Below are 12,312 nucleotides of genomic sequence, written 5' to 3'. Positions count from 1 at the left end.
GTAAAAAAAAAAAAGCAAACCCTTTTCCTCCTTGGCACTGTATTTATTCTTCCTATTGCTAACATATTGATTTTGTGTCAGGAAGTGTGGTTTATGGAATGGCATTAAAAATTACTGAAACTACTTGGCAGACGGCACATCCAACAGTGCAAGGCCAAGACTGCGCAGCACTTGCTTACTGCAGCCTTTCCAAATCAGATTGAAAAGCACACTTAACGGTATACCGGTATAAACAATGTGACGGTTATTATTGTTCAATTCATTGGTTCACGGTATCTTTAACGTTATACCATAATACCGTTACATCCCTAATTGGGTAATATATTCGATTGAGATTAACAGTAGAATGATCAATAATAATTGTTCAATTGCATATGTACAAATATACACAATGACAACACATATATTAGTTTAAATCCAATGATTTATTTGGGAGCCCAACGCGTTTTGTGAATTGGTTCACTTCTTCAGGGGCAATTTTCAAACAATCTCTGAAAAACATAACATTCAAATAAATCCACATTAGAACAAATCATCTCAATGCAGAATATCTTATGATATGACTGACTTCATTACCTTTGTAATAGTATATAACGCCTAATTTTGTGGATAAAGATGCAAAAAGAAACCCATATCACGCTCATTCATTTGTTCCTTACTAATAGTCATAGACACACTGTCCTGTCTGTACAAAAAAGTCCATCACAAGGTGAATCACATATAACGTCTATTTGGTATGTTGTGTTAAACCCAATAGTCAATAAAGTAATTGCTGTCACAAATAGGGCATGTCAATGTTCCAAGAGAACATTTACCTATGGTTTAGATTATATCAGTCATCAAAAAGATAGTTTTGCATCATAGAGAAGGTGGGAAGTAGATCTTCTGTCTATTCGCGTCAGAATATGCTGAGGTCCTATTTGAATATGCAAAATAATTATTGTAAAAAATTATTGGAATGGATAGGTAGGTAAGAAAAAGTAAGGATAGTAAAGGCTGTGGCATAGCTGTATCTTACCAGCAAGGATCTCACAGTTAACGAGTAAATACTGAGGAGGGATCCAGTTTGGTAGTGTGGTCAGCCACTGTGTTCAGCAATGAATGGGCCAGGGGAAACCCCTGATCTAAAAAAGAATCCGAAAAAAGGAGGGTTAAATGACCCTAGTGGGCTTAAAGTCAGACATGTATCAAAGGTCGAAGTATACTCACGTTGAACGAAATAATGTAGAAGAAAAGAAGAAGAAGAAGAACACAGTCTTCCGGGGGGGGGGGGGCTGTCTCCTGGCAGGATCCGCCACAAAGGAGGTGACTGGAAGCGGTCCTTAAATACTCAGAAGTATAGCGATGCAAATCAATGTACTGCGTCGAGAGAACGTGTGACGTCACAGTGTAAACACTGACATCACACGCATGTGCAGTTGCGGTCAATATCGAAGTAGATACGAAGAAACACGGGTTGTAAGAGGATGTCCTTGGAAAAGACCCGCTAAGTAGAGAATGAAAAAAAGGAGGGGGGGGGGTTGATACTGTATGTTAAATCAGGAACATGTGTTTTCCGATGTAAAGTGTCTCGGTAAACACAAAAAGATAAGTAAAATAATATTTAATGGATGCTGAAAGCAAACTCGACTGGCATAAAACATCTGAGTGATGTTTAACGAGTAAAAGCATCTAAAATAAAGCAAGAGCCAATAACACCAGATGATGCGCATAAAAAAGTATTATGGGATCATAGTAAGAGATAATAAATGTGGTCAACATCGTAAGAGTAATAAAAAGGGAGGAGATGGTAAAAATAGAATAATTCAGAAAATAGTGTAAAAAAGTAATGTGTGGGATACATCTCAAAAGATCAGTCGTCGTCATGGTTTGAATTCACGTGTCCCTAGTACTAAATCTATCTAATTTGTGATAAATGGTAAAAATGACAATACTATAAGAAGTCACAACATAATCGGAACTGTTCAGTTTTGTAAGGTATATACAATTTTATACAGAGATAGAATGGAAAAAGACCTTTAGTAACAGTGTGACTGTCTTTACGCAAGCTCACAATCTCAGAAACTTCTCATGAGGAAAACATCATGAGAAAAACATCAACAGGAACAGTAGGGTTGTTTAAACTGGAGTTAAAGACTCTGAATAACGGGCACAAGAATCATAGACCTGGAGGGTTGAAAAAAAAAGGTCTGCTAAAAGTAATATAATTGTAAATAATATTTTGGGAGGGTAATTATCATCTAGATTAGTCTAATCTCTAGAAAGATTTATAAGAAAGGACCCATATAGAAGTCTTCGTTTAGACCCAATGGGGATAATGCATCAAGTTTGTGGATCCAATATAATTTGATTGCGCAAGTCTTTTTGCATTATCCAGCAGGCTTCAACTTAACCAGGGGAAGATGGATGTCCTGAAAACACGAAGAAGGAATCTTCCCCTCACAGTACACCCACCCTCCCTGTTCTGGTTTTTGGACATGCTTTAATGTTAGATTCGATAAATGTTCAGCCTATTCCCTGGGTATGCGATTTAAATATAAATTGGCAACGTTGAATTGCTCTCATCATGCTACTGGACAAGTTTGCAGTTGTAGTAGGAGCCTTAGTTGCTTGGACTGTTAACTCCACCAAACAGGGTTTAGGTTACCTCAATGAAATCTATTAGCATACGTGGTGTAGGCAATTCATCGAATGGATCCAGGGGGCTTCTCCTACTTTAAGGGCAGCATCACATAGTATATTTAAGGATGGAACCATTAATCTATGGACGATTTCAGAATATCACCAGGACTCCCATTCAGACCAGAGGAGATAAGACTTTGTGTCTTTAAATTGAGACTGTATTAAATTACCAAAAATTTTATTTATGACACACGTGTTACTACTGTCAGGCTCCTGTTGAAGCAGTATCTGTTCATATTTGGGCATTTCTGCACAACATGCCCCGAAAGACCACAGTATAAGACCTGCTTTTTCTGTCTTTTGTCTTTCTTCTCGACTCAAGAGTTCTCGGAAACGTCCCCTTTGTATAGGTTTCACCTTTGCTGACTGTCCCATATTGGTCGTATCCTCTGAAATCTTACCAAAAGGAACAGTTTCCTTCCTCCATTGCCCTTTGCTCTCTGTAAAATGGTTATCCAACTGCAAAGCCAAATCGATCAAATCAGTACAAGACTGTTGCTGGGGATCTACCCGAGACACGACATCCTTCAACTCATTCCGTAGCCCTGGCAAAAAAGCACTATTTTGTTCTGCTGGCCAATCTGCTTCTATGACCAATCAGTTAATCTGTGTCACATATGTAATAAAATGTGTAGAGCACCGCTTTAAAGATAGCAATTCTTTGCTCAAGCTAGTGATACCACCCACCTATCGAACAATTAACTGAATTCATTCTTAAAGTGGACCCAATCACAAAAGAGGGGAATATTTATTCACTAAAGGAACTGCCCATACAGCAGTGTCACCCACCAAGTAAGAAATGAGAAAGGTTGTTCCTGCTTGTGTAGATTGAAAAGCAACTGGTACTGTGTCAAACATTTGATTTTTGTGAGCATCCCAAGAAGTTTCAGGCAAAACCAAAGGCACTTGCGCCCAAGGGCCTACCACAAAAGCTGGTGTGGGACTCTTACCTCCTGAACAACTTGTCTGGGCAAGTCCCCCCCCTGAAGCCTGTAGCTTGAGCTGTTTGCGCTATGTACACATGTACAGACATTGAGGTCTCTGCTTGTGCATAATCCAATTCTCACTGTACGTCCATAATGCTTTCATCATATCAGCCTAGACGGAGGCTCTGTCCATGTTATCAAGTGGTTAATTAGCTTTGGGCTTGAGATTCTGTCACAATCAACACTCTCAAGGTAACCATGGAAGCAGCATGTTCACAACCTTCCCACATTGGTTGAAATCAGATGTCTACTCCAGTTAACAGGTCCCCTCAAGGCAGCCAATGGGGAGAGGGGCAGGTGGTGTGCGACACCAGAAGGAGTCTCACCCGCTAGTCCCCGGGGATCTGTCATTCAGATGGCCAGGACACGGCCATCACTTAGATACAGTTCCTAACTGTACCAGGACCAGGTCAGGAGGATCACCAGGATGAGGGGTCTTGGGGAAGTGGGACACCAGATGGTGAGACGCGGTATCCCCTTCCCTGTAACACCTTTTCCCCATCCTACCAGGCAGGATGCCTAAGAACTCAATCCGCCCCCTTTCCCAACACAAACACTTTCTCATGGACAGCTCACAGAGAAAATGGACTAACACTGGAGCCGTATACCTGACATGTCCCAACACAAGGATCAGGAAGAGTCATGCAATTACTGATAATTACAGAGACCTGATTTCCATCACACTTGCCCGCACGGATAAAAAGCGAAAGCACACAGAGCAAGGCAAAACACACGAAGTAGCAGCTCTGAGATGGCAGTTTAATATAAGGAGAAAGACGGCAAGACCAGAAAGGGTTGCAAGGAGGGAATTGCCCATGGTCTTTTCTGAAAATAAACGCTACTTTCATGAGCCCTCGAGAATAAGAAACATAAGACCCAGAATTAAACCTGAAGAAAGGTGAATTGTGTTTCGAAGGTACCCAGGGCTCTCCTGCATCGATAGCCAAGGCGGGGAGGAGTGATTGCCACTGTGGTACTGTCCTTGGCTCCTACAACAAAGTAGCTCCAGTAAAGTTAGCACAGCTGGTGAGTCGGGGAGACTGATAGCAGATCAGTCTGTTAGAACCAATGTTGCAAGCGGCAACATTGTATGAAGAAATCTGAAAAGAACAGAGTGAAGTGTATGTGACGAGCGACACAAATATAATTGAACATCCAAGGAGTGACAACTTTTGTAGCCAAAATAGATACCATATACAGAGTGGTCCAGCAGCATGTGGGTGCTCATTGGAAGGTCTCCGTTAGGTATCCAACAGAGTGTAAATTGTGAAATCAAAGTGGTCCTGCAACGGGTCAAGATAAACCCTGTGCACATTTGAAAGTCTTCGATAGCCAATACGAACTGCAATTGGTCTGAGCCCAGCTGAGGGAGACTAATTGGGTAAAAGAAGGGTTTCAGCATGGCTGAGAGGGATCCGGGGTGAACCGGGAGTCACCAGAGAAAATATATTCTATAAACATTGGGGAGGGGGATCTGAGCCCAGAAGAGGGAGTTCCAAAGTAAAAAGTGTGGTATAAAAGGGATCTGAGCCCAGCTGAGAGGCATCCAGTGTGAAGAGTGCATCACCTTACTCTAATACTTGTAAAGGAACTTTGTTTGTTTTGGTACATCAGGCCCTCTGAATCAAGAGACTTTGATCATTTAAGAGACTTGGGCACAGAAGGCCCCAATGTTGGTAATAGAACTGTGCCCTTGTGCCGAAGAGTGCCTGTCCCATGCTGAAAAATTGGGGAAGGGAGGCCAATGGCCTAAACATCCCGACCTATCATTTGGTGAACACTTCTTTCTTTTAGATGAACACTACCCCACACTATTTGCATTTAGAGCCAAGGATTGGCAATAGTTTGAGTATTGGCCCTTTTATTTTGACAATCCTCCAATAGGACTGCATTGTTTGATGGTCATAGCTTTCTACCATCTATAGATTTAGGATTAGATAGGTGTTTATCACACCCTTGTTTAAGTTCAATAAACGCCCTTCAACTGTGGTCACACCTTTATACCAACCCTTCCTTACAGGCAGGAGGGTTAGGAATAGGTTGTGGAAAGTCACTGGGAAATAGGAAAACCAGAAAGAGGTCTATGGAAATGCAATGTATATGGATCAGGTCAACACCACCCAACGCACCCTACTCTCGTACTTCCACCATGTGAACACAATTAGGATCACAAATATCCCTCATAAGCATGTGTTTTGTACTCTGTCTCATACTCTCCCGCTACTATAACTCTAAATAGACTTATGGGCTCCCGACAATTACATACACATGATTTGACTTATTCCATTTTGACAATGACATGACTTAGACCCCTACGTCTCCACAAATTCTACTTTGCACTCACCCCCACCCGTGTTCCACCACTGGTTAAGTACTTAATACACTGTTGTCAAGGTTGCAAGCTGAAAATAAGGGATGAAACAGATTTACATGTTTTTTCCTGTTTCCCTGGCGTTTAATTCACACTTGCAACACAAAAACACATAATACAGTTTTGTGCATTTATCTGAGGCCCATGGAGACACTTGTGCACGCCAACGCCATGATCTCAGGTTTTCGCTGCCATGACCAGGCCAGGTGCAACACAAACCCAGGTGACTATTTTCACTGTGTGCATGCAGCGGTAATGGTCTTTCTGGGGCATTGTGGTGCTCCCCTTCATCACGCGGCAACGGGCAGCAGGTCTGACTGTTACTGATTGCCACATAGTTCCCGCGGATGTATCAATGTGCACATTTTCGCTAACCGAGTATAGAATCAGATTTATGTACAGATCAAAACATCCATAAACAAGAATTGAGTGTAATTGAGTGAGCTGTTAGGATGCAGAACATTTGCCCTAAGCCACAACACACCATACCATGGCAATATGCTCCATTCCATTTGATCCAAGTTGCATTCTAGGACATGTATTCCTGGATTTAAGGGCAAAATGCAACACTACAAGACTAAGAATGCAAGGGGAACACAGGACTAGACTAGCATTTTGAACATGAAATGGGGCATGTTGGGAAGTAAGCCACACATGGACAGATGTCGAGATAAGGATTCATATTATATGCCGTGTTACATTAATGTTTCAATGTAAAATAAACTCTCAATTCAGGACACATTTACGTGAAATAAAATTAATCACTGGGTAGGTGAGTGGGTGTCCTCCACTTAACGTTGCTCCACAGATTACAAAGGTGGTTCATGTTAGCAAAAAGCATACATCACATTCCATACCTGAAGAGAGCCCCTGAGCCCCTCAGCTGATATTTTGAATCCCAGCTTTAAGCACCCACTAGATTTGCTTTTTGGGCAATAAAAACATGTGTGCCATAGGCAACCATACCGTAGTATGTCAGGGTGCAGCCAACATGTGTTGGCTGTAAATTCTCAAAAATGTCCATAATTGGCTTGGAACTATGAAGCTGCATGTGTTGGGTTTTATATTATCTCTACCTGGGAATGCAAGACAGTATCTAGAATATACTAATTTTACATGAAAGAATACCCACTGTACAATGGAAATGCCTGGGCATGTGAAGCACACAATATTATGTTATCTTTTATTTGTTTAGCGCCTCCTGCCAAATGTAATGGCATGGAAACACTGTAGGATGCATGGCCCTACAGCAGTCCATGGTCTGAAAGAGAAAATGAGCTACAGGAGAAATTGCAGTTTAAGCACTGTACAGAAAGCAAAGAAAGTGTGGGAATGTTGGAAGCTGAAGAAATAAAATGTTAAGTCACCATAGTCACTGGAATATTCCTGGTCCATAGTCTGACTTTCGTCTATCCTGTATGGGCGTCCCCCAATGGGGATGAGACAAGAAACTTCTAGCAGTGAAATAAGGTGCTTCCCCTTTAAATTTAAGGATGGCCTGTGGAGGTCCAGCCGAATGGCATATCAACGCCCCTTAGCCCCTCCCTCCCTCCCTCCAGCACTTCACCTCAGTCCCCTTTTACACACCGGATGCTATAACTGCTCCTGGACATTGCGTGCATATTTTAACTCAAGGAGGGATGACGTTGGGGCATAGAGAGGAAAGGGTAGTATGGACTAGGAGTATTCTAGTTACCATGGTCAGTAACATTTTATTACTCAGATATCCCTTGCCCTTTCCACCATTCTGTATTGGCGATACAAAACACAACCCTAAGCCCTAGAAGGAGGACCCGAGTGAGTTAATTAGCTGCAAACAGATTTCTTCTAACTGCCTGCCCGAACGCTGCGTCTGCCCTGGAAATGGTATCCATGGCGTAGTGGTTGCATAATGGCCTGCGGATGACATCCCACAATACATGCCTCTAAAACACCACATCCATAGCCTTGGCCCTTACAGCATATGCATGAATTCCCTTCTAGACATCTTTCTTTTGGGCTTTGTATGTCTCGATAGCCAACTCCATCCATCCATCCATTAGATGCTCTTGCCCCTGGGGTGAAGCCCCCAAAAGTGACAAGTAGAGCTTCCATTTTCTGAGAGCGTGCAAATTTAAGAACTCTGCGTAGGTCAAAGGAGTGCAACAATTCTTCAGCCTTTGACTGGGGATTTTGGAAAAAACACCAGTAAACATCTCCCCTGTGGAACAGAGACATTATCTTTGGTAGGAACCTAGGATGCGTCCTTAGCGCCACTTTGTCTCTGTGAAAAACGGAATGATTCTGAGGATAATGCATGGATCTCGCAGACTCAGTGGGCTTAAGTCAGCACCACTAGCAAGACAGTCTTGAGTGTGACCCATTTCATATCAAGTGAATTAACGCGTTCCAAGGGTTTATGACCTAAAGTGGACCACACCACAATGAGATCCCACACCGGATGAGGTTTGTGGACCAGTGGGAACATTCAGGATAGGCCCTTAAGATGTCTTGACTACAGGATTGGCCGCAGTGAACTCACATTTTTGGATGCCCAGATTGCCACCAGATAAGTTTGGCACATATCAAGGTGAACGCCCTACAATGCAAGATGCACCGCAATAGACAATACATCATATTATACCCAGGTGATTGGGTTAATACAGTTCCCTTCAGCCCAAAAACAGAATCTTACCCTTTGGCTTTTGTAATGGGCTCTGTGACTCCTTCCGAGCACACTGAATAATGTGCAAATTACTGTCCGAAAGATCCCAGTGGCGTAACCTTATTTACTCATGAGCCATGCTGGCAGGGCCAAACCCTCCAATTCAAGATGGGTTACTGCCCCCGTCCCTTGCTGAGATAGGAACCCCTGCAAGAGTATTGGCCACATGGGAGGTCCCTGTCTGGCTAACTGCAGGAGGTCTGAGTACCACACCCAGAGCTAATACCACTATTCTGCAGTTGGCCTAATTCCTGAGTTGGTAGATGACATGTTGAATTTGCGGGGTTGGGGCAAACGCCTAAGCGTGCAGATTGTCCCAACTCATTTGGAACACAGCTCCTGGGAGTTGTTGCCCAGTCCCTGCCATCACCTGAAAAGGTGACATTTGGCGTTGCTCTCAGAGACTAAGAGGTCTGCTTGAGGGTGACTCCATTCACTGAAGATGGGACTGCATGTGTATCACCCACTCGCCGGTATTTGTGCCAATCGCCAGAGGATTTCGGCCTCAGAGTTGCTGTCAACTGGTAGATTAACATCCCTGAGCATTATCCTGTGAGACAGCTCCCATTCCCAGATCGCCACCGCCTTCACGCATAGGAGTGGGGACTTGGTGCCCCCTTGTTTGTGTAGAACAGACATGGAATAGTTTGTACCAGAACTGCCTTGCCCTTTAAATGTTGCAGAAATGGTCTCAGAGATAACCCAATGGCCAGCTAGCAGCAACACCCTCCTGCCCCACACACAGTGTATGAAATAGTCCTGTAGTGTCCCCCCACACCCAGGCTCTCTGGGAGGAATCCATGCTCACTACCACTGAATGGTCTAATTGGCAGAGTGGAGCTCCACTCGTCACATTGCTTTCCGCAAGCAACCAGTGCACATCCTGATGGTGGGATGCTGGGGCTGGTAGTCGGTCCGCCTGGGAGGCTGTCGGCTGGTTTCAACACTCCCACATTGAAAATGAGATGGATGCAGATACATTTGGTGAACTGTGAAAATGCAAAATGCTAAGAGCACCAGCAGGTGCTGCAGCCTCCATGCTGACATCTCCCTGCCTGCTTCCTCCTGTGTAGGCTAAGGTATCTGTTTGGCTGGCGAGCTCTTTGTTCTTGAAACCCTCTGAAGACTGTAAATGTTTTGCTTTTTTGGTCTGTTCTGCCCTGGCCTGAAGGGTAGAATCCAATATTGACTATATGTACAATAATATTGATATTTTATTTCTATCACGCTCATACACAAGTGTTTCAGAGCGCGACAAGGCAAGGGAGGGGAACAGGGGAGAACAAAACAATGATCTTACTAAGCCCAGTGACATCGAGAACGCGGAAGTGCAGAATACACTACTTAGGGGGAATAGCCCCAATTCTAAGGTAGCGGTCAACTCATTTACTGATCATGGCATTCTTACCTTAGTATTAAAGGTGGATGCCATAGATAACATGCATGTCAATTTTATCGGAGAGGTAAGTAAACAAAAAAAAAACGGATTGGATTGACGGATCGTAATCTGGAGGCCATGTCTCCATGTCCACTTTAGATTACCAGTATGTACAGCAGAATCTTGAACTCCTGATGCAATTGTGAACTGGATTAAAGATACAACTGATCGGTTTCTGACAATTGGCAATTGCATAGTCACCAAGATGGAAGCAGTGCACACAACATCGTATGATAAAAACATTGGGGCTAGGAAACAATTACTTAGACAATCTTTTAGACGAATCAGGGAAAATATTAATAACTTCGTTGAGAGAAGATCACGCCTATGTCAGGTAAAAAATGTATATAGGTGAACTTTACACAGCATAATCACAGAATAAAGCTTTGCAGGATATATATGCCATACTGAAGACCAGAAATACAAAAAATTCTGACATACCTTCAGGCACATGAAAAGGGAAGGGCCTGACTCTGGAAATATAAATCGGCGAAGACGCTTGGAGTGATTTAATCTCAACTGAATTTAAGGATGATACAACCAGCTGGAGATTGAGTTTAATTACGATAGTATTGTCGAGATAATAAAGGGGCTGAAACGAGTCCCAGGACCAGGCGGGGTGTCCTTTGCAGTCTTGAAACCAGAGAGATGGCCAGAAATTAATTTTTATTAAAATATCACATCCAATGCCTGTATTTAAGAAAATCAGTCATCAGGATCCTAGCAACTATATGTTGATATCACTATTGGATTCAATGGGTAACATGGTCTCTGCTTTGTTTTGCGGGGATTGAATAAATGCATCCATGATGCACATTTGTATACGGACATCTCAAACCGGCTTTAGACTGGGAAACTCCACAATTTACAACATTTTAGTACGGAATGCTTTGGATACAGCAGGCAGGAATGATAGGTAATGCTCAGTTATATGCATTTTTTATAAGTGCTTGTTTGATTATCAATTAACCAATAAGTGGAAGCATTACCATCTTCTTATCAATGTACCTCTGGCTACACAAATTAGTTGTATTGTTAGGTACCAATGCAATTGAGTATTAACCTCAATTTATAAGGATTCTTAAACATGGATAATCACTGTTAAAAATCCTGGCACCTAGTTCCTTAATTTCATTATTCCTTTTTGAGGGCTGTTCTATATCAATTGAATTCACACCTTGGCCAAGCTTGCTACCGACAAAACATGTGTGGATCTCCAAAATAAATAGATCATTTAAAATCGCTACTGCAGTGAACTTTGATCTTTATTTTTCACAAGGTCCCACCATTTTCTTCTTAGTAAATACAGCACCAAGAGGTGAACAAATTTGCATTGCAAGATTAGTACAAGACGAGCGTGAGCGGTAGCATGCTTTGGTGGCAGAGGGCCATTGCATGGGGAATGAGCTGGGAGATCCAGTGTAGTGCTGCAATAGTTTTTCCCACAGATTTTGTGCCCTCAAGATATCGTGCCGAACAGCAAGATCTGGCCATCCCAACAAACTGTCACTCGAATATTACTGGCCACAGTGACACCAGCCCATCTGGACTGACAACCAAAGAAAGAATATCGCTCCATCGCGGCAAAAGAAACCTAGTTTCAACTGCGCCCCCCATATACATTCTCTGGAACAACCACATTATGAAACCCTTTGCGATCCACGCTCCAACATAAATGCTGATCTCTCCCTGCCAACCCCTCCCCACATGAATGTAATCCTAGTTAAGAAAAGAAACTGGATACCCCTCAACACCATCACGGAAGCACTAGATGACATTACACCCAAAAAATCCTTAACTTTCTCCCAAAGGAATATGGAGGCCATATAGTTCACACCCCACCCCAGAGGCTTGAAGAAAATAAATGGAAAACTGGAATAAGCATGGACGAAAGACTACAACCAACATGACAGAATCGCATGCCAGAAACAGATACCACTATCAAGCTGAAATCCTCTAAAAGTGAAAAAAATGACACTATGCCGAACGTATCTCAAGAGCAAATGCCCAGAAAGAGATGTTCTGCATCATTAATGAGATAAGAACCCCAAACAACTTGCACCCAGGCCTTCGTTGAAACTATGCAAGGACCTTGCAAAACATTTAAAAAACAGTCAAAGATCCAACAAGC

The sequence above is a fragment of the Ambystoma mexicanum genome, chromosome 4p (genome assembly GCF_040938575.1).
Source record: "Ambystoma mexicanum isolate Mex_15411 chromosome 4p, UKY_AmexF1_1, whole genome shotgun sequence".
NCBI classification, from domain to species: Eukaryota; Metazoa; Chordata; class Amphibia; order Caudata; family Ambystomatidae; genus Ambystoma; species Ambystoma mexicanum.
The sequence above is the reverse complement of the archived record's forward strand: the minus strand, read 5'-3'. Positions refer to the sequence as shown.